The sequence below is a fragment of the Neopsephotus bourkii genome, unplaced genomic scaffold, assembly GCF_033783945.1.
Source record: "Neopsephotus bourkii isolate Nb327-2 ecotype Australia unplaced genomic scaffold, CSIRO-AGI_Nbou_v1 NB_1637, whole genome shotgun sequence".
NCBI lineage: Eukaryota > Metazoa > Chordata > Aves > Psittaciformes > Psittacidae > Neopsephotus > Neopsephotus bourkii.
This window is the reverse complement of record NW_026902112.1, coordinates 3,962,726-3,989,833: the sequence shown is the minus strand read 5'-3', so window position 1 is coordinate 3,989,833 and position 27,108 is coordinate 3,962,726. Positions and strand designations below refer to the sequence as shown.

Sequence of the window (27,108 nt, the reverse complement as noted above, 5' to 3'; positions counted from 1 at the left end):
TGCTGAACTTACTGTGTGGTTGCTTTTCTGTGCCAGGAGTGGTTTTCTTCCCTTTATGAGACTAATGTAAAACTGACTTATTGATACTGGTCTGTATGAAACTGAACTTTATGGGGTTTGCAGCTTGAAAGTAGGGTTTTCCTGCTAGCAGATGTAGCTCAGGTTTAGTTTTTAGTTTCCTGTTTGTATTAAAATATTATATAAACTAACTCTAACTCTTTTTGTGCCTTTTTTCTAAAGTAAATAGCCTCTGTGTAATCTAGCATGCTATGTGTGTGTGTGGGGGAACCCAAGAAAAAAGGTGTCATCAAAACTATTATAATGTAACACGTCCTCCCCACCCCCCCAAAATACACCACCACTTCCTACTGCCCCCGTCTCAATCTCATCCCTGCTGTGGGTTCAGTCCCCCTCCAACCCTAGGGCAGATGTAGAAGCCCTGCACCTGCAGGGTGGGTTTGGAAAGGTGCTTTTCTACTTTACACCCCTGCTTTTCTAGATTGCCAGGCTGGATTGGTGGCAAGTCTGTCCCCACGTCTTACCACAGCTCCTGGGGTCCCATCCTGATGGTGCTGAGTTGCTGTAAGCTGAGGACTGTGTTGTAGGTCTCAGAGACGCTGTAGTCAGGTCTGAGTGTCAGGGCAGTGAGAGTGAGCTGATGTTGCAGGGGGAGTTGGCTCTGCTGGCACCACCAGGGTCCCCAGATGTGGGGATACTGCTGGGGCCATCCTGGCTGGGCAATGGGCAGTCTGGTGGTGTCTCCTAAGGCAGTCGTGTCCCCAGCAACTTAGATATGGGGAGCAGCAGAGTTGCTGCTGCCAGGGGGGGCGTTGCTGCCCCACAGAGGTTGCCACATTGGAGAGGCTGAATTTTGCAAACTGCCGATCCATGTCCTGGTGCCTGGGAAAGCACAGTGGCAGCACTGCAGCGGCTGAGGCCACTGCTGTCCCATGAAGGCTGAAGGTTTCAGAGTGTTGTTGGAGCTGGGAGGTCCCAGGGGCTGTCCAGGTCCTGCAGCCCTGGAGGCTCTGCACAGCAGCATCCCGCAAAGATGCAGCACTGAAGCCAAACATGGAGGAGGCCAGTGGAGCGAAGCTGGCACGTGTCCACTGGATACAGAAGCAGCAGCAATGAGCCATCTGCAGACCTGTGTGGGTGAGTGGGAGCTGTGCTGTGCTGAGGGACCCTCCAGGGGCACCCACCTCAATCACCAGCATCCCCCGTCTCTGTGCCAGGCACACGGGCGCTCCACATGGGGTGAGCTGCTGTGCTGGTGGGATAAGGTTGCATACCAGGGAGAAGATTCACTTAGAGGAGGTGAAACAAGAGAAATGGCCCAAGTATTTGGGAAGTTCTCCATAAACTGTGTTTACTGGGCATGCGCCACCCAGGTGAGGGCAGGGTTGCTCACATAGGATTACTGAACCCTCATGCCAAAGACGCTGGGGGACAGGCGATGCTGATGGTGCTGTACCTGATGGGAGTGCCTGCGGTGTGACCCCTGCAGGGTAGGACTGCTGCAGCCTGGTCCGTTGGCACAGGTTTGTTGAGCCTGGAAAGAGATGGGAGTGATGGCTGGTGCTGACCTCTGTTCCTGCCCCCAGAGTGTTCCCAGGCTGCAGGTGTCTGGTTGGACCTACCTTGGAGGTAGAAGGTTTCAGGGCAGACAGAAGGCTGGATGAGGCACTGCAGTGAGAGCTGCAGTGCTATCAGTTCTGTGTCCATTACGTCCATTGACTCTTAAGGACTCTGGGGTTGTTGGCTCTGTTCTGTTTGGGGTGTTCCCAGGAGGGAATGTTGGAGCTTCCAGTTTTCCACCCTGCCCCAAACAGCCTCCTAGTGCATCATGGGAAGGGAAGAGGGGTACCTCTGATCCCTATAGGCAGGTATCTGGGTGCTTTGGTTGCAAACACCTTTGGCTGGAAGTCTTGGTAAGTTCACAGAACTTCGCTATTGTGTAGGGGTAGAACAAGGAAATAGCTTTAAACTGAAGGAGGGCAGAAGCTCTTTACTGTGAGGATGCTGAGGCCCTGGTGCAGGTTGCCCTGAGAAGCTATGGCTCCCCTGTCCCTGGCAGTGTTCAAGGCCAGGTTTAATGGGGCCTGGAGCAGCCTGGTCTAGTGGAAGGTGTCCTTGCCCATAGCAGGGGGTTGGAATGAGATGAGCTTTAAGGCCCCTTCTAACCCAAACCATTCTGTGATAGTTGGTGTTAGTTAGCCATGACCAGAGTGCTGGGATGGAGGAGTTTAGGCTGTTCATGAGGAATAGGCAGGGCAGACAAGGTGGACCTGTCACACTGTGTGTGAGAAGTTTGATTGCACAGCTCTTTCAGTTAGTGATGTAGTTTAGAGCCTCTGAATTGAGAATTGAGGGGATGGAAGACAATGGAGTTGTTGTTCTAGGTGTCTACTAACGATCACCCAGCTGGGATGCTAGCACTGAGTTACTCTATAGGCAATCAGGAGAAATCTCTGGATTGGTAGCCCTTGTCCTTAAGGGAGATTTCAACTTCCCAGACATCAACTGTGAGTACTGTACTCCTGTGACAAGCAGGTTGGGAGTGGTGTGGTTGACATGCCTGAGGAGTGGGATGCCATTCAGAGGGACCTGGACAAGCTTAAGAAGTGGGCCCATGTGAACTTCATGAGGTTCCGCAAGGTCCTGCACCATGTTCTGGGAAACACGTGATACAAATACAAGCAGGGGGATGAAGGGATTGAGAGCAGCCTTGAGGAGAAGGACTTGGTGGTACTGGTGGATGAGAGGCTGGGCATGAGCTGGCAGTGTGTACCCACAGCCCAGAAACCAATCATGTCCTGAACGGATCAGAAGAAATGTGACCAGTGACTCTTCCCTTCTGCTTTCATGAGGTGTACCTGGAGTACTGCTTCCAGCTCTAGAGCCCTCAGCACAGGAAAGGCTTGGACCTATTGAAGCAGGTCCAGAGGAGGGTCATTAAAATAATCAGGGCTGGAGCACCTCATCTGTGAGGAAAGGCTGAGAGAGATGGGGTTGTTCAGCCCAACTCTATCAGAGATAGAGAAGGAGGCTCTGCGAAGATGTTATTGCAGGCTTCCAGTGCTTAAAGGGGTTTATAAGAAAGGTGGGGACAAACTTCTCAACAAGGCTTGTTGCAATAGGAGAAGGGGTAATGGTTATAAACTAAAAGAGGGGAGATTCAGACTAGATATAAGGAAGAAATTTCTTTACAGTGAAGGTGGTGAAATGCTGGCACAGGTTGCCCAGAGAGGTGGTGGATGCCTCATTCCTGGAGATATTCAAGGTCAGGCTGGACGTGGTTCTGAGCAACCTGATGCAGTTGAAGATGTCCCTGCTTCTTGCAGGGGGGTTGGACTAGATGAGCTCTGAAGGTCCCTTCCAGCCCAAACCATTCTATTGCTTGTCAGCAATAAGGGATGTGTTGGGAAGATCTCTTTTCAGATGTTTTTCTGATATGGTGATTTGTATTGGCTTTGTGTTACACATTTATGGTCTGAATTGCAAGAACAACTTACAACAGGTTAATTTTTGGACTTGTGTTTTAATTACTTAATGCAGCTTATAGCCACCTTTAGTGCCAGGGACACATACTTGAACCTGCTCAAACGGCTACACAGCAATGAAATGACCTTTTTCCTAGCTAGAATTCAACTCGCCCTCAGATGCTAAGTATACTTTCATGTATGTCATACACATTTCGCATATACTTTCACAGCACATGTGATACTGTGCTGCTTGTGAAAGTAGCCTGGGAAACTGGACATACATAGTGTTGACAGGTAGTGGAATATCCTAAAGATCCAAGATTTTGCTGCTCTATATTTCGTGTTGAATATAAACCCTATCAAGAAATTAAACAGCTCATTCTTTCAGGTTCAGATTTGAGTCAAACTGGTGTTGTGCTTCTGATCCTTTCAGAAGTCTGTTACGAATGCGACTTGTTTCTGTGCTGTGGTCGTGATTTAAGACCTTGTTTTACTAACTTGGTGTCTCAAAGCAAACTTGATTTAAGTGCCAACCTCCCCAGAGAGTCCTGACAAACTGTATTGCTTGAAGGTAACTGAGGGGTTTATCTTTGTAGTGGCTTCATAGTCACACAGAAACCCAAACCAAAAACTCTAAAGTGTATCTTAGCATAAAACATAAATTGTGTATGTAACTGAAACAGTAATTTGGCAAAAGAAGTCCTCGTTGATAACTTTTTAGAACTTAAAAGAATTCTGCTTGCTGAGCATCAGTTTTTGTGCATGTGTGTAAAGATGAGCAGGAAATGATTGCTCTTCCAACTGTACAATGCATTATTGTGCCAGCTACTGTTAAAATGATTGTCATAGTGCTGGGGAAATGACAAATCTTGCACATTACACCAGATTCTTATTGCTGTTATCTCTGTTATACACAAAGTCTTTATTTTCTCTTCTATCTCAGTATTCATTAAGCACCATTTGATTAGATCTGACTTTAAATGGCTGCATTTAAAACTATCTCCTGAGAGTGGACAGTGTTTTTCTTCCCATGATCAAGCTGAAAGCTATGTTAAGTAGGACTACTTAGCTCAGATGTATGAAATGTAGGGTGGAAGGTCTAAAAAATAGAAACCAACTCCAAACTTGCTGATAATAAATCTCTGGTCTGTATATAAGATAAGATAGGCTCACTGCAGGAGTGTGGTGGTCATGGTGGCAAAACTTCTGAGCACTTAATAGTCTCAATGTTGCTGCAGTCAGGCAAAAGGGAGAGAAATCTTTGTTTTTAGGAGTTGTGTTGAATCACAGAAAGGCTTGGGTTGGGAAGCACCTCAAGATCATCCAGTTCCAACCCCATGCCATGGGTAGGGATGCCTCACACTGGACCATGTTATGCAAGACTCTGTCCAGTCTGGCCTTGAACACTGTCAGGGATGGAGCGTTTGCCACTTCTCGGGGCAGCCTGTTCCAGTGCCTCACCACCCTCACAGTAAAGAACTTCTTCCTTATATCTAACCTGAACTTCCTCTGTTTCAGTTTAAACCCATTACCCCTTGTCCTATTGCTACATTCCCTGATGAAGAGTTTTCTCCCTGGAATCCTTGTAAAGCCCCTTCAGATACTGGAAGGCTGCTATGAGGTCTTCATGCAGCCTTCTCTTCTCCAGGCTGAACAGCCCCAACTTTCTCACTCATCTTCATACGGGAAGAAGCATTCAAAGTGAAACTGAAATCTGAGTACATAACTGTAATGTCATGACTGACTCCTGTGTTTTGTGTTGAGGGCTGTATATTATTGGGATTGGAGGGACCCTGAAGGATGGCTATTTGTATGGATGGAAAAGCCTTTAGAATAGAGTAAGGTTGATGAAAAGTCACAGTTCTGGCTCTACCTTGTGAACCTGAAAGTTGAGATCTTTTTTGAGTGGTTAGATGGAAGAAAGCTGAAAGTGTATACTGATAGGAACTTCTGCAAGTGCTTGACAGGCAGAACTGTCGTAACACACAGGTTGATCAAAGCTTGACTCCAGTAAAAAAATGAGACAGGGTCCTGCATAACCTGTAACTACAGATGCTTTATTGGAACCAGTTACAGTTCTCATTTATAGCATGGCTCTAACTGTGTTCCTAGCACAACAGCCTTCCCCCTCTCCCACTTTTTATCACTTTGGGGGTTTCTTTTCAATTTCCTGCTCTTTCTGGCAGCTAACCTGTTTGTGTTGTACAGCAATAAAAGATGTGTCTTCCTGTCTCCCCTGAGAGAGAATGGGCACAGGTGATAAAGTGGTTAATATTGCCTCCTATCACTACCTCTGTCTGGTAGCTCTTCTAAGCTTAAATAAATCTGTAGCTGTTCTTGTCAATGTTTAGAGCTCATTATGGTCATTTTCAGTTTTGGGTTTTTAAGTCTGTGTATCTCAAGGCGTTCTGACAGCGTCAGGCTTGTAAAGAAGTAGCAATAATTCTTACTATGCTGACTTTGCTAAACTGACAAGTTACTCATGGGGGACCTGAGGGAGTTAATGCTTGTAACTGTCTTGTGAAATTCCAGCATCCTTCCTGCTTTTAAGTGCTAAGAGGAAAGAAAAAAGCTGGTAACTCAGGCCAACTGATCTTTTTTTTTCTGGAGAGAAGAAATGGGCATTTTCAGGTCTGAGATTTAAGCTAGGAACCACTTACTGTCTTAGAAATACCTTTTAAAGGATGGCCTTCTGTCAGAGCTGTGAAGGCAAATGTTTTAAATAAGTTTGGAGATAAATATAATCCCTCGATCTTTGTCACAGGCAATCTCCAGTGTCAGTGTGAATTCAGAAGTGATGTGGGATTGATTGCCTTGATGCCTGCCTTTGAATTCCCTACATCTGTGCCAGTTTGCTTAATATTAGTTTTGTGTGTGCTTTAGGATTTAATGGGAGATTCCCTTCACCCGCAAGGAGGTATTTCATTCACCCTCTTTATTTGTAGATGCTTGTTCATATATGTGCAACAAAATTGTGTTTACCATTTGTGTGCTATCTTGCCACTGAAAGCATCCAGGAATGGCATTCCTTGATTTTTATGTCCTTTCTGCCATGGAAGGAACTAACACTCAAGAATTCTCTGCCAATAAAGAATACTTTTCAGCATTTCTTTGTGAGTGGAGCTATATAGAGACAGTGTGAATTAAAGAATGGTTTAGAACTAGAAGTACACTATTCTAGACTGATGAAACAGATATTAGACCTTGCTTAATTCCTCTTTCAGTCAAATAACAGTGGTAAGCTAAAAGCCTTCCTGACCTTAACCTTAACACAGCTGTATAATATAATGTTTTGAGTAGTTTTTGAGTTAAGACATTTATAAGAACAAGGCTGATAGCTGCAGGTACTTATGCATTTTTCCTTAGCAATTCAGGTAAGTCCAGAGTTGACTTCATGTTTGAGTAATCAGCCCATGGACTTGCTGCTTCTATATGCAGAGTTTCTCCTAGAACACTTATTTTGGCTGGATATCTTTTCCTCAGATAATTGTAAGACACTTTATGTCTTTCCTAACGAAGCTGAGCATCTGGAACTGCTTGTCCTCTGCCTTCAGAGATGGAAAAAATATATCTATAGGTGTTGTCAGGTTTTGGTTTTTCTAACTTACAATAGTGTCTGTTTTGGTCTCTTGAGTGTCTATTTTGTAAATAGGGAAAAGTAGACGCTTAGAATTTTGGAAAGGAGAAACGAAGTCTTAAAGGTCACTGTGCAGAAGTGCTCATTTTCCCTTAAATTACCACTTCGACATTTTTTAGAGAGTAAAGAGGCCAGAAATAAATTCTTGTTCTTCAGCACAGGGCTGCAGGCTAAGGAAAAGGTGGAAAGCTAGGAATTTTCATGCTGTGATTGGTGTTTGTAGCCGTGACTTTGGATGGTGTTGCAACACTTTACTGATCTGAATCTTTCTGATACCAGTGGTTGCACACCAGAGAAGCCTGTTGAGGGTGAGTAAACATGCAGCTCCATGGCAGGTGGAATTCACTGCCCACATTAAAAATTATCAACAGTGATACAGATAATACCACTTACTAAAAACATTGTGAATTCTTAACCTTTCAAAGTAGTTTACTGTTAACAACATTTTTAGGGAGCTCTGATTTCTGACGAAATGCACTGATAAATTCTGTTTCAAACATTAAACTATGATGCTCTATTGTAGGACACATTTCTGGCTGTCAGCTCGTGAAAGGTGCTGATGCAGCTGAGTGAAATGTGAAGTAATTTCTGTGTGAAGGTAGAGGGAGTTGTTCAGGGTTCTTTGCTGCACTTACTTTTTTCACATTAGAAATACCTAAAATGGTGTAAGTTGTGAAATGCATAACCCATATTTAAGCATTTTATTTCCTTACTTGGACACGCAACTGAATTTTGATACACATGAAGTTGATAACATGAAATATTAATTCACTTTAAACCTAGAATTCACTAAAATTTTAGAGCTGCTGCTCTTTTGTGTGTGTGTGAGGCATGAGCATTTTGGAAGTCCAGGATACTCCAGGGTACAGGGGCTCTATCTGAAACCTTTTTGACAACAGAAGCACTTATCCATCAGTGGGCTGCCCTCTCTCTCTACTTTTTTTATGTCTCTGTGTGGACTTATGCACGCTTTTCATCTTGTGTGTCTTTTGAGCCTCCATGTCATTCTGTGTAGGCATGACTTAATTCTGCTTGAATTTGGGTGCTGGGGAATGATTCCTTTGCCATTCAGTGGCTCTCACCAGTGGCACAGACTTCTCAAAGGAAGTGTAGTAAATGTTTTGCCTTGCACTTGACAGAGAATAGGCTTAGGACAAAAATCAGACGGCTGCAGTTAGGATGAGGTTGAGAGTCACTGCCTTTAGGTAGTAGTTTTTATTGGCTAGTTGAAAAGTTATAGCTATGGTTCCTAAGGTAAATCTATTTCAGTGGCTTGTCAGCACCCCATTTCACCTTTTTAGAACAGTGATCCTTGACATAAGTGGTTACTGAAGCAGTGCTTTCCTATTTCAGCAGAGTGCTCAGAGGCACAAAGTAAATGTCTGTAAAATACTGATAGTCCTTACGATAGTGTGTGCCTGGGGGCGGGGGTTGGCAATGAGGAAATTGCTTCCTCACAGTTTAATTCCTTATCGTGTACGGTTTTTGTAGCTCTCTGCGTGTGTGCAGAGGCAGTAGATGAGGCTCAAGAAACTGCCTTACAAATACGGGGTTCTTCCCAACTAACATGCATCTGTTCTTGTCAATGTCCCTTCATGTTTGGTGCTCTCATCCAGTATCAGTAAGATGTGAGGCCATTTAGGGCAAGCCCTTTATGCCTGAACTTGTGGGTTTTGAAGCCACTTCTTGTGGGAATGGTGCATTTTATTTGCAGGTTTCAAAGTTGGCCAAAAAAGTGCAGCTGCTGCTGTCTTCTGCTTTCCATTAGGTATGTGACATGGAACCCACAGTTAGAGGATACCACCTTTCTGAAGGAGACTTCTTTCCCCACCTACTTTATTGAGAAAACTCTTTTCCACATTCTCATGATCTGCTTGATAACTGCTCTGTCACTGTAGGTGTTCTCTGTCATAAGTGTGGTGTTTGTAATCTTGGAGAACACTCTGGCTGACTGACAAACCAAGAAGCTGGTTGGACTTTTCCGGGGGTACTTTATTCTTCAGCCACTTGGTATATGAGATAAATGGAATTTGTTGATCCTGTTAATGTTTTTGAGTATGCTCTGCATCATCAAGACCACAAATTTATCTTTGAATCGAAGGTTTCCCTGTGGCTGCAGGTGTTTTTTTTCTGTGAATTTCATTTAAATACCCCTATTAGAATGCCAGTGGTACTCTTATGCTCATTTTTCATCTTAGTAAGTTGTCTTAACGCAGGGTTGGTATTGTTCTTTATCAAGTACATTCTAACTGCAAGACATTGTATGACACTCCTGTATAATCCAACAATAACCAGATGAAACTTGAGCATTTTGGGGCAGGGGGATTGTTGGGTGCGTGCTTAACTCGAGCATGTTGTGTTTGACGTGTGCATCTTTCCCTTCCTTAAAATGATGTTTATCTGTAATCTCTGTGAAAGGGTGACTTGATCACGAGTTTGGAACACCTGCATGAGTTTTTGATTCAAAATAGTCTAGAGACATTGTATGGGCAGAACCGTAATTCATGTATTGAAGTACAGTTACTGTTTTTTATGTCCAGGATTAGACTGAACTGTCTCAAGTGAGTCAGTTAACTTCTTACTATTTGTAAGGCTTTAGAGAAGAGATTCAGAGCAGCCCTGCAGAGAAGGACTTGGGGGTGCTGATCGATGAGAAAATGAACATGAGCCGGCAGTGTGCGCTTGCAGCCCAGAAAGCCAACCGTATCCTGGGCTGCATCCAAAGGAGGGTGAGCAGCAGGTCAAAGGAGGTGATCCTGCCCTTTATTCTGCTCTCGTGAGACCTCACTTGAAGTATTGTGTGCAGTTCTGGTGTCCTCAACATAAAAAGGACATGGATCTGTTGGAACAAGTCCAGAGGAGGGCCACGAGAATGATCAGGGGACTGGAGCACCTCCCATATGAAGATCGGCTGAGAAGGTTGGGGCTGTTCAGCCTGGAGAAGAGAAGACTGCGTGGAGACCTCATAGCAGCCTTCCAGTATCTGAAGGGGGCCTCTAGGGATGCTGGGGAGGCACTCTTCATTAGGGACTGTAGTGGTAGGACAAGGGGTAGTGGGTTAAAACTTAAACAGGGGAAGTTTAGATTGGCTATAAGGAGGAAATTCTTTCCTGTTAGGGTGGTGAGGCACTGGAATAGGTTGCCCAGGGAGGTTGTGAATGCTTCATCCCTGGTGGTGTTAAAGGCCAGGTTGGACGAGGCCTTGGGTGATATGGTTTAGAGCGAGGTGTCCTTGGGCATGGCAGGTGGGTTGGATCTTGATGATCTTAAGGTCCTTTCCAACCCTACCTGTTCTATGATTCTATGATTAAGAAGCTGAAGTTTTCAGCAGTGAAACAGTAAGTTCTATTATTTTTCAGGTTGATGCGTGTGAGTTTAATGTCCTTGCCAGATAGGAATTCAGTATCTGTTTTTTGGAGTCTGTACTACTCAGCAACTTTTGTTTGTGATGTGAAGTAGTAATGTTTGTAATGTGAAGCAGAGGTTTCAGAGGTATCCTGCATGTGTGCTTCATTCACCCAGTATATCCTCACTGACAGGCTTGGGGGTCACTAAACTCCCTCTTTTATGCTTAGTTCCTTCACAGTCCGTCCTCACCAGCCTTTGCTGGTAAGAATTCAAACCAGGCATGCATCTAAAGTCCTGCTGTGCTTAGTGCTGTGTGTTTTGCCTTGTTGCAGATGATGAACTGAGGTCCAGCAGTGTTCATTACCTCACAGCAAATAGGAAGTCTGTAGTTAAAACCAGGGATCAAATATATATTTCTCCCATTACTGCAACATTAGGCTGAGTAAATCCTAATAAGACATGTTTCTAAGATAGAAGCAAAGTTAGTAATGCCCTGTGGAACTTCAGTTTCTCTGCAGTGATGCATTGACTCAAAATATATCCAAGTGAAAACCTTTTATTCTTTCAGATCTACCAGATCTCAGTCGTTGGGGGTTTTCGTACTATTTCGGCTGATATTTGCTTAAAAAGACAGATAACTGAATTTCCCCAAAAATGTGAGAGGTGGAGGCTCAGAGCCCAAACACCCATTTCTAGATGTGGGTGATAAGACATTGAGTAAGTTAATATTTGCTTTGCCATTAAGTCTTTGAAAGCCAGGTTAATTTTTACTTGGAAGAGAAGAAAGCAACTGAAAGCCTCTTGGTGAGTCAGAGGGGTTTTGCAGTGTTCTTTAGGAAGCTGGTTTGCCTGTTTTAGTCTGTTTTCTGTGATGCTTATGACAGTACCGTAAGGCAAAAGTAATTTTCTAGTTTAGCCACAGTGACAAGCGACTTTCTTAATGAGATTTATCCCCATAAGTCTCCGCTTCCTCTGCCTTGTTTTTGTTGTATTCCAGTATGCAGAGATTGCTGGCAAACGTCTGTTGTGTTGGGAAGTGTCTGTTGCATAGGAGGTTCTGCTATAAGAACACCCGTAAATCATCCAGTTCTTTGGCAGTGTCTTTGTCCCATGAGATGTCCCTGATAAACTGTGGAAGTTCATGAATGGCAATGCAGATAATTCCATAGTAGGTAATGTTTGTTCTAGCCCATATTAGGCGTGACAAGCCTCAAACTAAACCCTATCTGTTGTAAAAGTTAACATGCTTTGCCTATTCTGAGACTCCTTATGACAAAGCTGGTTACAGAACAGTTCTGTAGTTACGCTGTGTGAATGAACAGAGGGCTTGAGGAGTTCTTGTATGAGGACAGGCTGAGAGTTGGAGTTCTTTATCCTGGAGAAGAGAAGGCTCTGGAGAGGGACTTTTTACAAGGACATGTAGGGACAGGACAAGGGGAAATGGCTTTAAACTGACAGAAGGGAGATTCAAATTAGATACTGGGAAGAAATTCTTCCCTGTGAGGGTGCTGAGGTCCTGGCACAGGTTGCTGGGAGAAGCTGTGCCTGCCCCATCCCTTGCAGTGTTCAAGGCCAGGTTGGATGGGGCTTGGAGCAACCTGCTCTAGTGGAAGGCGTCCCTGGCCATGGCAGGGGCTGGAACTGGATGAGCTTTAAGGTCCCTTCCAACCCAAACCATTCTATGATCCTGTAAAGCTGAGGCCAAGAAAGCTTAAATCAGTTCTGTTACGGCATATGATTTAACTTTGCTGAATGCTCTCAACTGTGTGTGTGTGTGTAGCCTTTCCCTGTCAGCAGCCAGACACGTATGTGATGTACAATTAATCTGTGCATTTGTATTAAATCCAACACACCCTGCAGGCACTGAATCATAGTCCTTGTACAGCTCTGTAGGCACTGAATCATAATCTTTGGACAGATGAGTCTTACAGCACTGTGTGATAGATCCACATTCTTCCTAGAAGGCATCTATGGTACATGTGCATGCGCTTTAGTTTATACCTCTTCCCAAGCTGTAGCTTGCTTCTGGCCCTTTACAGAGTTCATGTCGCCCTTTTCTGGATACCATGTTTCTGAAGAGCTTGGGAGTCTCTGCCTTTAATCTAGTTGAATGTAAACCTCATATGTGGTACTGCCTATGCTCTGGTTGCATGATGTGGTAAGGGCCCTGTGGGTTTCTCATGAAGGAGCAGCCAAAAGCATGCTCCACCTGTAGAGCAACTCTTATCACATGGTTGGAAAGCACTTCACAGATGGAGGCTCTGATCTAAATTTGAAGATTGCAGAAGGCAGGTTCCTTCATTTCAAGTCTGGTTACACTTATTAGCACCATTGATCCCTATTATTCTGTTACCCTTGAAATTCATGGTCCTAGGACTTTGCCTCAATGGCTGCAGTATCTGCAGTGCTTGTGCTGATGATAGCGCCTGTTGCCTGTGCTTGCACTCACTTTCAAACTTAATGGTAAGTGGTTGAAGGGGAGTTGCTATTTCTGCATGTCGTTCTTTTACTTCTGTGGAGCAACTTTGTATCTACTGGAATTATATTGGGCATGACTCTACAAATATGAATTTTGTCATGCGAGTTTTATGCCTCTGCTTTATATGTGTGTGTAACTTTAGTTTTGTGGCTTCATTTCTTCCTGAAAAACAATACTTCAGAGTCTGTCAGTCTTCAAGTAAGCCTTTCTATCCTTACAGCAGCAAAAAAACTTCGCAGTGTGCCAAGTCTCTAATAAAAGTAGGGGGTTTTCTACTTGACTGCTGTTTCAGGGTGAAGTTTGATTTGAAAAGGATGAACTGACTCCCTTGTTGCAGTCTCTAGAACATGTGTGTGACTGTTTGAATGTTGGTGTTTGTTATTTCACTTCAGCAGAAAAATATGAGGCTTGTTCTTCAATGCTTCCTTTGTTACTCCAAATACAGGGTAATATAGAAAAATCATTGCGCTCCTACTTTGACTGAGGTTGTAACATGCACATTAAATGTAGGAAAAAATGATGGCATCTGCAAATGCACTTTGAACAAAGATCTTGTGCTCTCTCAATACGGAGGATGTGGGAGTGTGAGAATGGCTTAAAATTCATCAGATTTCCTGTACAGAAATAGGAGTCCAGTTGCCTTTAATGTCTGTTTCTAACGTGGGAAGCGGATGTAAAAGCTCAGGTAGTCTGCAGACAACCTTCTGAGGGTGAGATTTCTACTCAAGGTCTCAAACATAAGCTCTGCAGTATCTTTTTCCAGTTTAAAGTAAATACTGCATCCTAAAAAGATCATTCAGACTGTTTAAGCTAAGAGCTTAAACTATTTACACATCAGATAGAGCAAGTTAGGTACTGTAAACATGGTTAAGGGGTGGAAGCTATGCCTGTGCCTCTGTGGACTAGATAAGAAGCTTGTCTAAATCTAGCTGATTAGGAAACAGGAAAAAAAGGATATATTGACCAACTGTCCACATCACAGCATCTCCACACACACACTCCAGAGTTTTTAAATAGCAGGCTTTTTGGTGTAGTAGCCTACTCATTGTAGCATACTGGAAACCTACCTCTAACTTCTGAGGAGCCTTGAGTTCGTCATCTACTTGTGAGCCAGGCTGGTGCCCTGCTTGCATGAAGCTGGGACACTTCATGAATAGAGGCTTAAGGGGTGGATCCAGGAAAGACTAAGCACAGCAGAACCTGGTGAGAAGGAATTTTTATGGAGTAGGAAAGTCTTTGGGTTTAGTCTTTGCTTACAGTAGATCTTTGTCCAGCGGAAATCTTAAGCTGTTCTTGGACCTGGGATATGCAGTTTCTATCTTCTCACTACAAGCCTTCACTTACGGAAGAGTTCATGACCTCAGACTACTCCAGGAGAGGTTTAGACTGGATATTAGGAAAAATCTCTTCACAGAGAGTGTGATCAGGTATTGGAATGGGCTGCCCACGGAAGTGGTGGAATCACTGTGCTTGCCTGTTCAGAAACTGTAGATGAGACCCTCAGTGGTATGGTTTAGTGGTGACCTTGGTAGTCCTGTTGTAATGGTTGGACTTGATGATTTTAAAGGTCTTGTCCAACCTATCTGATTCTATGTAGATTTGCTCATAACTTTAACAGCTAACTTAGCCTATTTGAAGGAAGTCCTATTGCTCTGCTGGTTCTGGTCACACAGGGACCTTCTTTTATTATGCCTTTATAGAAAGTAGAAAAACTAGGACTAGTCTGATGTTCATTCCATGGTTCATTCCCAGTTTCTATAGTGTAACTCAACCTCTTGGTCAGGTGTGGCATCTGTACTTCAGAATGTGAAGAAGTCTTCCAAGCTGTGCCTCTTTGTCTGTATGGCTCAAAGTTTTCAAGTCAAGATGTACACATCAGTAACTTCCTCTTGACATCTGATTGCCAGAATTATCAGAGCTTTTGCAAGGATTGCTTATTTCTGACCAGCTTTCTGTAAGTTATGGGATCTAGATGTAATTGTCCTCCTTTGTGTTGTATCAAGAACATCCTCTTACTAGGAGTAGGAGAAGATGACTCTTATTTCAGCCTGGGTGTAACTGAATGGAGCTGCCCTTTTCACCCTGCTATGGAAACCTGTTCCATAACTAATCTGGAGAATATCATCCATGTCCTGCCTCTCCATCCCTGAGTTGAGTCACTCTGAGGAGTTAAGTTGCTCTCAAAGGAGAAGCTCTGTTTTAAAGGGGAACTGAAGAAAATACTGGTTATGTTTTCTCAAGTCCTGCCTCAAATATGTTCTCAACTGCTTATAGTTAAACAGTCAGTATTCAGTCAGCCTTCAAATGATTGGCATCATTACGGTTCCACTTTCACATTTGTCTTTGAAATGGAGGAATATACCTGTTCCATGGTTAAACAGGAAAGGTATTTAGCAGTTTCAGTCTTGTTTTACACAGTTCCATTCCTCTTACTGCTGCATTTACAGAAAACAGAGGCCTTGCTTCCTGAGCTCCAAGCAGCTGGGTGAATGATTGCTTGAAGGTAAAAAATGGTCTGATGATAGAACTTCTAAAGTGCGAGCAAGCTCTCCTATATCTGAAGCACACACTATTCCCATTTGGAGTTAATAAATAACTGTGAAAAGAGTGGTCTAATATTCAGTCCTTCTGTAAGACTTAAGAATTCTGTTGAAAACCTGTACTCTTAAGGGACATTGCTACACTGTGCAACCCTACTGAGCAGCAAATACTAAGCCCAGTGTTTGAAAGCTGAGATGTGGCACAACAAGAGAACCTGTTCACAGCTGGAATCCTTTCTAGGACTTTGGAGTAATTAACAGAGGAAAAGCTGGTCAGGGCTTGGTTAATTACACTTCAGTCACTGCATTGTGTTGGACTGCTAATCCTTTATAAACCTGTGCCAAATGTTTGCTGTGGGGACAAGGGGAGGTTATGGGTGAGTCTTCTCCGTCTTTGTAACCCTTAATTAACTAGACAGTCTTCATTTACACACAGAATTAGCTTCTAGTACATGGATCTGGTTTGATGTTTTCCAGCTCAACCCTGTGAGGGATATCATGTTTAAATCCTGTAACTGATGTCATTGTGGTGAATGACGAAAAGGAATAACCTGATGTTGAAAATGTTCATTTATCATTACTGTGATCTTAATCAGTTTCCTTTGTATCCTGACAAGGAATAAGAACTTTTTCAGCTGTGTAGAAGTAAACTACTGAGGATTTTTTTAATGGCTCTGACCACCAGTTCCTCACATTGCAGGAAAATTTCATCTTTCAACTGAAAATTCAAGTTTTGGCAATATATGTTTAAGGGGACAAAGTACTCTGGGTCATTCTAGTGAGGGATAAGATTCTCACATCTGTTTGCCATGGAGCTCTCTCAATTCTGGTGCTTATATATGTCTGTAGGACACTGGATGTGTTGCTTTCTGCCTATTTCTTCATAGCTGCCTCAATATGATGAGTAGCCTGTCAGAAGCTCTGCAGGGATTACTGTGACTATGCAGTTTGCGTGCTGTCTTAGGTCTGGCAACAGAATTCTTCATAAGCTACCGTAAGCCCCCTGACAGTTATCTTTATGGGTCTTTATGATTTATTTTCTTTACTCATTTTGTATACTCTGCTTTTCAGCTTCACCTCAACCTTTTGGTGGGCTGTTGTCACTAGAGGTCTTACCTAGCAGTGCTGGGGAGGATACATCACCTTAACTTGTCATTCCTGTCTCTTCTGTGCTTTCTGTGTTTTGGGCTAAGCAGAGTTGAGCACAGGCAAAGATATTGTGTGTAATGTGGTTTTAAATGTGATGCATATCTTTGGGTATACAGGCTAGGTGGAGTTGCTCCTAAATGTACTTTAGACAAAGCTTTTGAGTTGAAATAACCTGTATATTAAGTTGTGAAATCTACATTTCCCTGGGCTTTTGAAGATGCTGTGTAAGTTATTAGAGAAAATGAAATGGCATCTCACGACACCCCCGATGGTCACCTCCTTGGTGTCCTGGGGAAGCGAGCGTCCAACTGGAGCAAGGCAGAGAACTGGCGTGTGTCTAATTTCAGGAAGGTCTTTGACCTCCCTTTCCCTCTGCACTTCAGCCCTCAGCCGTCCGTGTTAGCTGCTTGTGAAGACTTAGAGCCAGCTCTAACGCAGGGCTTACTGGGCTCTGCGGCCAGTCTTGCTTTAATGGTGGCAAAGGCTGGAAAATTAAAATAACCTGAAGCCCCGAGTCTAGAAACTGCTCTGTCAATAAATAGTTGTTTGGTCACAGTATTGCAGCAAACTGCCTTGTATGGAGTACTCTGGATCACTCAGTAGAACCTATTAACCCCTGTGTTCCTGGCTTTACCTTTCTCCCCTCCTGAGAACCTAGACATTACTGAATTTCTCAGCAGTGTTCTTTGTAGCTCAAACAAGTTCACAACTTGGAAGCTTGGGAAGCAGTGGCTGTGATTCTGCCTGTTGCAACATGTACAACAGAGAAAAATGAGCACCGTGCCATTCACAGAAGACTCTTTGCATCTTCGTGGTTAATAGTCTTCTTGAGCATGAATTTTGTATGGAGAATGAGATTTAATCAGGTGCTGTGCTTCAGAGTTTAATTCCACCTTCCCCTTAAGTGACAAAACTAATGAAGTAAGGGATGGCTGCTTTAAATGACTAGGTGAAGACTCCCTCATTTACCAGGAACAAGTAGGTTTATGGTCTGCTTCCTTCTTCTGAACTCATAATCCTACAAAGCTCTGCCAACGATGTGTGGAGGGCAAGCAAGGAGAGCTCCTGAGAATGAGTTTACTCTTTTGTTGTTCACCTGCTATTCTCATTAGCCTGTCAAAGAAACAGTGTTAATTTACTTCACAAAGGTCTATTGAAGTGAAGAAAATTAACTTGGGAACAAATAACTGACTTGAAAGCTAAACTGGCAGCTGACTTAGTTGTTCTCAGCTGTGTTATTTATACTGTAGGTTATAGGTTGGGGGTCTGTTATTTAAAAGGAAAAAATATAAAGCTCTCTTGACAGATTTTATCAAGTGAACCAGATTAATTTAGATCATGTACAAGGAATCATTGCCTTGATCAGGAGAGATCTTCCAGAGGGACCACATGCCTGCACTTTGTGTGTGCCTTCATTTCAGCCCATGTCCTATCCATGTATGGTGCTGCTGGTTGTTCCTCACCAGTGCACCCGTGCAGCAGCCCCTTTCCTCTCTTGATTCCTCGTGTCACACCAGGCTTTACTCTCTGCCTAGCACTGGCAGATTGCATGGTTCCTCTGTGTGTGGATATTTCCATGACCCCTACTGTACCTACTGCTGCACTTCCAGATTGACTTTTCCTATCCAGACTTGCCATGCACATGTAGCCTGTTGGCACTCACTTCCCTTTCTCACCTGAAGGCCAATCTGCAAGAATGGATTGTCAGGGAGGAACTGCAGCATGGGAGATGGAGTAATGCAGAGCAGTGTGGGACTGCAGTAGCACGAGGGTCTCCAGCAGCCTTAGATGCTGCTTTCAGTAAAACAATATCCTTCATTTCACATTGCTGTGAGCAAGTTTAAACATTCGAATATGGCAACATGATGATGTGTGTGTTGGTTCGGTGGAAATATAACACAGTTTTTCTGCTTAATGAAATGATCAGTCATGCTTGAAAAAAATAACAAATCTATTCTTTGGTACCGGATAAGAAGCTTTTCATACTGCAGTGTGGCAGGGGAGAAGGAAGTGTTTGTGTTGAGTGTGTTGAAGGAAATTGCATGTGTTGCAATTGCATAAATGGTCACTGGCCCAGAAGCACTTTCCGCTCCTGTCACCAGGCGCTGCTGCTCTGCTCGGGGGCTTCCTGAGCAGCATGTGGGTGCGAGACCTCGTGGCTTCTGTTCACAGGTTTTCAGCTGAATTGTTAACTTTGTACAGTGCTGGGCAAGAGGACCATGGATGAAAGGGACTCAAATAAGGTGGTGGAACAATTGTTAAAACAATGCCTGTTCTTTAACAAAGTGAGTAAGGTGGCTTTGGATGCTTTTTAGGTTTCCCTTTCTACAAGGGTAGAAGTGCTTCATAAAACATTTACTGGAAAAAAACCTGAAACACTGATTTGCCAGGCACCTGCTTATCTTAGATGCTGCCTTGACACAAATTAGCAAATGGAACCATTGGCTGATATAGCTGTCTTTTTGGGTTTGCTTTTGAGCTGCTGGTACAACTGTGTGCTTCAGTGTAGCTGTGAATAACATCCCTTGATCTTGTCAATTCAGTTTTGCATAGCAACTCTTGAGTCCTTTCCTCTTCTCTTAGCTGGGCTGTTCAGGTCACAAGTTTTAATTTGTGGAGAGAGGAAAATAGAATGGGTGGTTTCCTTTCATGATAATTTTCACCATGACTAAAAACATTACTGCAAAGCTCTCCCCCTTCCCTCTACCCTTCCCAAGCTGGGACAAATCAGGAATACTGAGGCTTTTGTGATAAGGAATTTTATTGCCAAGCAGCATATTTTTGTTAAATGCTTGTTAATCAGGATTATCTAATGTAAGAGGAGCTGCTGATAGCTGATTAATACAAATAAACACTGGGTATTTCATACCTCTTCAGCTGGATCTGCAATGACATGACAGATTTTGTATTTCTAAACCAAGTTTATGCTAAAACCAGATGTGTTGCAGAAGTTGCTTGACTTTGCTATAGAAGCAGACAAAGAATTGTAGTACAAAATGAGGAGATGACTCTTCAAAAGAAACCTTGAGATGTGACATAGTGACATAGAATCGTAAAATAGTTAGGGTTGGAAAGGACCATCCAAGGATCATCCAGTTCCACCCCCCCTGCCATGGGCAGGGACACCTCGCACTAAACCTTGTCACCCAAGGCTTTGTCCAACCTGGCCAAGAACACTGCCAGGGATAGAGCATTCACAGCTTCCCTGGGCAGCCCATTCCAGTGCCTCACCACCCTCACAGTATGGTGGAGTCTGGCACCAGGAGCAATACCTGCAGTAGAAACAGAAGTGGCTTTACTGGAGACAGGTTAAGTGACAGCACCAAAGTATTTATAATAGCTGAAATCCCTGAATCAGAAGCAGCATTCAAAGCCCCAGATGGAAAAGGCTTAGGAGCCTTTCCCCACAACAGAAAGGTGCTGGTTTTGGCCAGTTCATTATCCAGTAATTGTACTAAAAAGGGTAGCCTGCTTGCTGCATAAACCTACTCCAAATGAACTTAAACACCCTCTGAATGCCTGCAGTAGATCTCAGTGCTGCATTGCTGTAGGCAGTGCTGCTCTGTCTGACCATACAGTTTTCTAACCTTAGTTTTGAAGCAGAAAATCTCAGAAATCCTGGAGTAAGCTCAGAAGTGCAAAATGTGCCATTGGCCAGGTTCGTTTTTAACTGATGAGAACTGTAGCAGTGAAACATTTTCTCCTGTGTGCAGTGTATGACACTGTAAATAAAACTTGAGGCGAGACCTACTTTTTTCTGCTGCAACTCTGTTAACTTGGCTCAGTAACGCAGAGATGTAATGCTCTATTTTTCTTGTGCTATAAGTATATGTAACTTGGTAATGCTGCGATGCAATGCTCTATTTCTGATGCCTGTGGTCATGGACAGCCAATTGCCTTACTGACTCACAGAAGAGTATGTAAGGATGTCTCTCCGTTTACTTGTAATGTCACTTCCATAAAATCAGAAGTGTTTTTGAAATGGGCATGTCTAATTTGCATTCCTAAAGAATTATGTAGGTTCCTTGGCACTGCAGGCTTAACTTTGATTTACCCCTGGCACTGGCTTATGTTGTTGAAATACTGTGTATTGTTTGTTTAATGGGATTCTTCTGTTTGTTCAGGTTGTGAAGACGAGCTGCTGCACTGAGAATCTGAAGAAGGGAGTTCTCTGTTAAGACTGCAAGAAGATACTACCAACTGGTAAACACTTCCTTAGTCTTTGCTTTGTAAGACGTTTCTTTGTTTTCCATAATATTTTAGGCCAAGGAGCACAAAGTATTTCATCTATTGAAAGCAAGAAGTAGTTAATACAGTTTTTTTCCTGTGGTGAACTGTAGCTTGCCAGACAAAAGGCTCAGTAGCAGTGGATGACATGGGGGTATGTAAGCTGCAATACCAAGTCATTACATTCCTACTTTAGCAGTAGGAGAGAAAAGGTCTAGTCCCTTTTTTCTGTGGTGGGATGTTAAACACAGTCTCTTTGCCTTCTTTGCTGAGGCTAATACAACATGTCTGTACCTCTTACTGTATAAAGACTCTTTGAAGTGTGATAGTACAAACACTGATGCTTCAAATCTAATGCTTCAGAGCCTCTAGAAAGAATAAAGAGGAAACCTTGAAAAAATCTAATTTAGAAGTTGAACATCGCTAAGCATGCTGATTTGGGTGACCAGGTGCTTTGGAAGATGCCATTAATGTGCTTGTCTTATTCTATGGGTGTTTGCCGCATTATCTTCACTGAAAATAATATATGATAATAAAACTAAGGATGCATCATATTCAAAGTCCTCTGTAATTTGCCTATAGGCTTAGAATGATAAAAGGATCATCAGTGAAGAGCTGTGACTGCTTAGTAACGTCTTTTACCTGGCCATAAGTTAAAATGTAGAGCAGCTACTTATTACAAGGCAATCACAAGGAAAAAAGAGAATTTAGGAGATCTGAGTATGTCTTGACACAGCTAGATCATATACACATTGATAGTAGGTACCAGATTTACAGCTCACTTCTCAGATACTTAATGTTGTAAGTGAAGTAGCAGTTTTCAGTATGGGGGAAGACATCCCCAAAGCTGTAAATTAAATATGCATTCAGTTTTCACCTATGACTGCATCTCACTATATACCTTCTGTAGAGCTTGAATCCTACCCTTCTGTTTACTGCTGCCATTTGAGCTACAGGGCTAAGTAAACTCCTGTGAAGAGAGGGTTCTTAGCCTGGAATGGGATGATGCAGCTGGGACCAAGGATGAACGTGGAAAGTGGCAGCATTCTAAGCCAACAAGGAAACATTAAGCTTTTATAACCTAGATATTTACAAATGCTTGGTTAATCTTCTCAGGCCAGTTAATTTGCCTAGATGTTCGAAGCAGTTGAGGGTAACTTTGTGAAGCTGTGTTGTGTAGCTGTTGTTAATAACCAGGCTTCACAGAGAATATTAAGATACTTTCTGTTGGTCTGACAAATCTAGATTAATGATAGGAAAGTTTTGAAGGCTTGTAATGGTCAGTAATGTGCATCTGTCAGCAGCGGCATAGTGAAAACAACATCTGACTTCATGCAGTCTATCTGTATAAAGATGACTTGTTATAGTACAGCTATTTGTGAGCAATAATTTCAAGAGCTTTGTTGTTTGGCTCTGTAAAATAGCAACTCCTGAAACTAAACAGTGTGTGAGACACCTTCCCAAATACCCAGTTTGAAAATGCATGTTCCTCAATTTACAGGGGAAAGAACCTGTCATGTAGTTTGTCACAATTTGAGGTACTGAAACGCTGTGTTACCAACACAAGTTTTGAATCACATTATAATTATCTGATAGTAATTTTTAGGTTAATCTTTTGACCTATTCTGATCATATGTGAATAAATAACGTGTGTCTGTCACTGAATTTAAGTGCATAGCTTGCCCCATACAGAAAGTCGAAAAGCACTTTAGCCTAGTAGTGAGGGGTCCTCTGTTCATTTCACTGCTTCAGCTCCTCTTCTCACCCCATCATCCCCGCATCTGTCTCTGAGAGAAATCTTACAGGATGGCCGTGCTGAATGAAACTGGGTAATTCTAGAAAGTAGCCCTTTGTCTGCAACTGTGGTAAAGTATTTGTCTGAATTCAGCGCTTCTTCTTGGACCAAGAGCTGAGATCCTGCTGTGCTCCACTGCCTTTTAGACCTGAGCCAGGTCTCAGCTCAGCCGCTTAACTCTGGAAGTATGCTGAAAAGATAGTGTGACCGAGGGACTCTGCAGACACTGTGTTTGGGTCTTGTGTGATGGGTACTAAAGAGAGAAATATTAAGCCCATTGGACCTTGGTGTGGTGCAGAGTAGCCCAAGTGGTTGTACAGGATGTGCATGCCTATTTTAGAATCATAGAATGGTTTGGGTTGGAAAGGACCTTAAGATCATCCAGTTCCAACCCCCCTGCCATGGGCAGGGACACCTCACATTAGACCAGGTCACCCAAGGCTCTGTTCAGTCTGGCCGTGAACACTGCCAGGGATGGAGCACTCACCACTTCTTTGGGCAACCTGTTCCAGGTGGTATTTATTTTGGTTATGAAGTTTCATTATCTCAGACTCTGAAGGACATAAAACATTTTAAATGTTTTCCCTATTTTTCTTGCATTAGCTTTTTCATTAACTTAATTTGTATGGGATTATTTTTGCAGACTATCAGTCATTCAGAAAGATCTTGATAATTATCTCCTGCTTTGGCATATAATCTTTGGTAATTATTCATTCTTATTTTATAGCCTTATCTCTCATGTGCAGCTTGAACTTGTCTGCATGCTTGAAGCTTTAAAATCTTTCCATGCAATTTAGGATTGTTCTCCTGTAATGCTGATGATGGGGAGTTGTTTAGAGCCGATTAGTAGGTTGTGGAGTCCCTGTTCCAACACAGATATTGCAGTGTTTGTGGATTAACAGGTTTTGCATTTTGGGCTAATTTTAATAAATATGAAAACACCTTCAGTATTGTGTTTGCAAAGTGGAAACAAATGCATAGCTGTCATTTTCTTACTAAGTTTGAGAACTCTTTGTTGTGGCATGTATAGCTCTTTGTAAGAGCAGCATTTGTCTGGCTGACACATATTTAAATGTTCTGCTTCCTTGTAGGGAGAAGCTTAAAAACCTCTGGTAACGATTTCAGGCTTTTAGTGCAAATTCCTTCATGTGTCTTAAAAAGAGCACAAAAAGTTTATTTCTAGTTGTCCCCATCCCTGTGTGCCTACAGAAGGTTAGAATTAGAGGGCCTCATTCAGAAGATACTGTGTTGAGTAAGGCCACATTGCACATGTTACATAGGGGCTTCTGTAGGGCTTTCACTCTCTGGGAAAGTCATATAAAGTCAAATGTGCTGCAAGAAATACAAAGCAAGGTTCTGTTTTGTTTTGCTCAGTGCGAAAGGTTTCCTCTATTGAAGAAGGAAGTAAGTACTTAAAAATGTCGAGCTTTTAATGTGTGCTTCCAGGCTGGTTTTCATTTGGGAAAACCTGTGTAACCAACATAGAACGTGATGAAGTTGAAAATGCTTCTGAGCAACTTGAAAAGCTTTTACTGCAGAGCCTGCCAGATACCAACAGCATCAATGAGGTTATATGCTGTAAATACATGAGGAAAATTGAATGTCTTTGACAGCTGAAGCCATTTGTACTCCCCATTTGTGCCACAAGTTAAAAGCCATCTCCTTTGGTTGGGTTGCTTGAAATATATTGCTGTAGGTTTGCCTATAAATTCTATTTGCAATTCAGCAGAGCTTCTTGAGTTGATCTGTTGTCTGTGTGAAAGTGGTTTTGTTGAGATGGTTCTTAGTATATGGAGGTTAAGTACATTTTGTGCTTTTGACACGTACTATGTATTTTTATAGGAACTCTGAGCATTTTACTGGTATTCTACCGACATGCATTTATTTTGTATTAATGCTGGTATCTAAGCCCAGAAAGAGGAAAGCTGGCAGGATTTTAGGCCAAACTGATCTGCCTCCTATACTTTTGCTGTATTTTATCTTGGGGCTTGTTTAACTTGGCTGGCTGTGATGGCATGGGAATAGATTGAGGGGCTAAAAGCTTTTGGGCAATCCTGTGGTTTTTAAAGTCTAATAGTGCATAATAGCAATGAGTGTAAATATTCTGCCTGTGCTGGTACAATGTGATGTGGTATCTTTTTCTCTCACAAAGGCCATAAAAATACTTAAAACCTTGACTGAAGATGGGGGTAATCTGCAAGTGATCAATGTCAAGGTTTTGTTTTTATTATAACCAAACAAAATTCAGTGTAGAGCTCTTCCAAACTCTCCTTCCTTTACATGCAGTAGTCCTACTGCAACAGTTAGTAGAATAAATGTAAAAACTGAGGTTTGAATCTGGTTTAGTGGCTCACTTAGTAAAAATTCTGTTCTGCCTGAGACTTCATCCATGACAATTTGTTTATAAAGGTAAAGCTGCTGTTTTTCCCCATGAGTAAATAATTGCTCAGGACAACATGAACTGTTTAATTCTGTTTGGCCAGTGAGCCTTCACACCAAAGGCATTCATCAAAGGGTTGTTTTGACTTTCTGAAAAGTCACTTTTAAACAGACCAGGAAAATATGTAAACTTTTCCTCATCAGAAAGACATCCGACCTGAAAAGCTCTGCGTGTTGGGACAGGTGACTGGACTTCACATTACGTTTTATGTGGCCTGTTCTATTAGGCTTCTGTCAGATATTGCTTATTTCATTTCCTGACTTACAGAAGGGCTTGTAAGTGCTTGTTAAAGGACATTTTTAGGCTTTATGGGTCTTTTTTTATTGGGTTTTATTTGTTTGTTTGTCGGGGTTTGTTTTACCCCTGCAGGGACTTGGACTGCTAACTTGTAGTCCTGCAAATTTGGTTAGTACTCAGTTTGCTGCTTGACCACATAACTGCAGTTTTATTATTTAGAATCATAGAGTATCTCAAGTTGGAAGGGACCCATCAGGATTCAGTCCAGCTCCCTGCTCCTCACAGGACTGTCTAAAACTAACCGAAATGACTGAGAGCATCATCCAGACACTCCTTGGACTCTGACAGACTCAGTGCTGTGACCATGGCCCTGGGGAGACTGTTCCAGTGACCATCCACCCTCTCAGTGAAGAACCTTTTCCTGATGTCCCATCTGAGCTTCCTGTCATGCATCTTGGCTCGTTTTAGCTCATTGTGGAATTAATTTTGGAGATTATTGGTCAGAAATAGTGTGCAGCTGTTGTGACTCAGTATCACTAAATTTCATCGCAGGACTTAAGGCCTTGTTGTATTACTTTTGGGTTTCAGGGTTTTCCTGACTGCTGAACAAAGCTGTTGGATACACATAGTGGTCCCTTGGAGCTGGGCCCAGATATCTCTTGGATTTTTTACCCTGTATTTATAACTTTTGTGCATGCTTCCATCTTAAATGCTACCCAGTAAGCATTTGAGGTCACAGGTTAAAATAACACAGTTAAATTCCTCCTTTCTGGACAGCTAGTGATAGATGCAATGGTTTTGAATATTCTTGTCTGTCATTTTTACTGGCACATCATCATCACCCTTGTATGCTTTGTATGGGAATAATTTCAAACTCTTGTTACTAGAATGTTGCTGTTCAGCTGATCTGAAAAGCTGCTCCCATCCTTTTTCTTTATTTTTCTGTACAGTTTAAATTGAAACAGTTTTTATAAATCTTTTCATGTAGTTGGATCTCAAGGCACTGCTGGACAAGCTGGAGGCACTTTCAGGAGTCTCTGTGTTACATCACAGTTACTCTGGCTGGAGCAGAGCTCCCCTGTCCTCCTCAGCAGAAAAGTCTGCTTGTCACAAGGGTCTGTCAGGGAGTCACTATTGCACAGTGTTGTCTCCTGGTTTGTGCATGAGTTAGGACTAGAGGAGATGCTTAGTGAGGCTTTGGACCTTGGAGTGGGGGAAAGACTTAAAATAAGCTGTGTGGGTATCCCCTGTAACCTCCTCAGCCTTCTGTCCTGGTTTTGTGAGAAGCATGTGGCAAAACTTACTGTTGTTGGTTTCAAAAGGAAGGGCTTTTTAGGCTTTTTAAGAGGTCATCTGTGTTCTTTAAAATCTGGAATAAACAAATCCAAATGCTTCTGAGCAGCAGAGATACTGTGATACTTCCATCGCTGTAGTGTAAGCTCTTCATCTTTCAGTTTTACCTGTCAGAGCATTCACTAAGGCTTCAGCTTTCAATTTCTGATATTGCTGAGGAACCAGTTTATGGTTAGAGCTCACTAAACCCAGTAAAAATGTTTTAGGTGCTACCCATTTCTCTCTTTGGTTTCCTTTCGTGATAGAAGTTCCTCTCTGCTCATGTGACCTAGTGTAGTCTGGAGGAAGGTGGGTTACCCTGAGTGTAGAAATCTACATTGTAAGAAATAAGGGCTCCTCTGTTTAAGCATTATTGAATAGGGCTGTGAGTCTTTGGGTTGCTCAGAGCTGATCATACATTTGTAAATAATGTTGAATG

The 27,108-nt window shown here is 42.7% G+C and overlaps 1 protein-coding gene across 5 annotated transcripts in view; it reads left to right on the top strand.

Annotated features, from left to right (window-relative positions):
* Window positions 1-27,108, top strand: part of CYRIB (CYFIP related Rac1 interactor B) — a 99,916-nt gene that overhangs the window by 37,187 nt on the left and 35,621 nt on the right. For all 5 annotated transcript variants that reach the window (XM_061374256.1, XM_061374259.1, XM_061374255.1 and 2 more), the window contains exon 2: window positions 20,763-20,841. The gene's annotated coding sequence lies outside the window, so the exon portion shown is untranslated. The remainder of the gene's footprint in view (window positions 1-20,762; window positions 20,842-27,108) is intronic.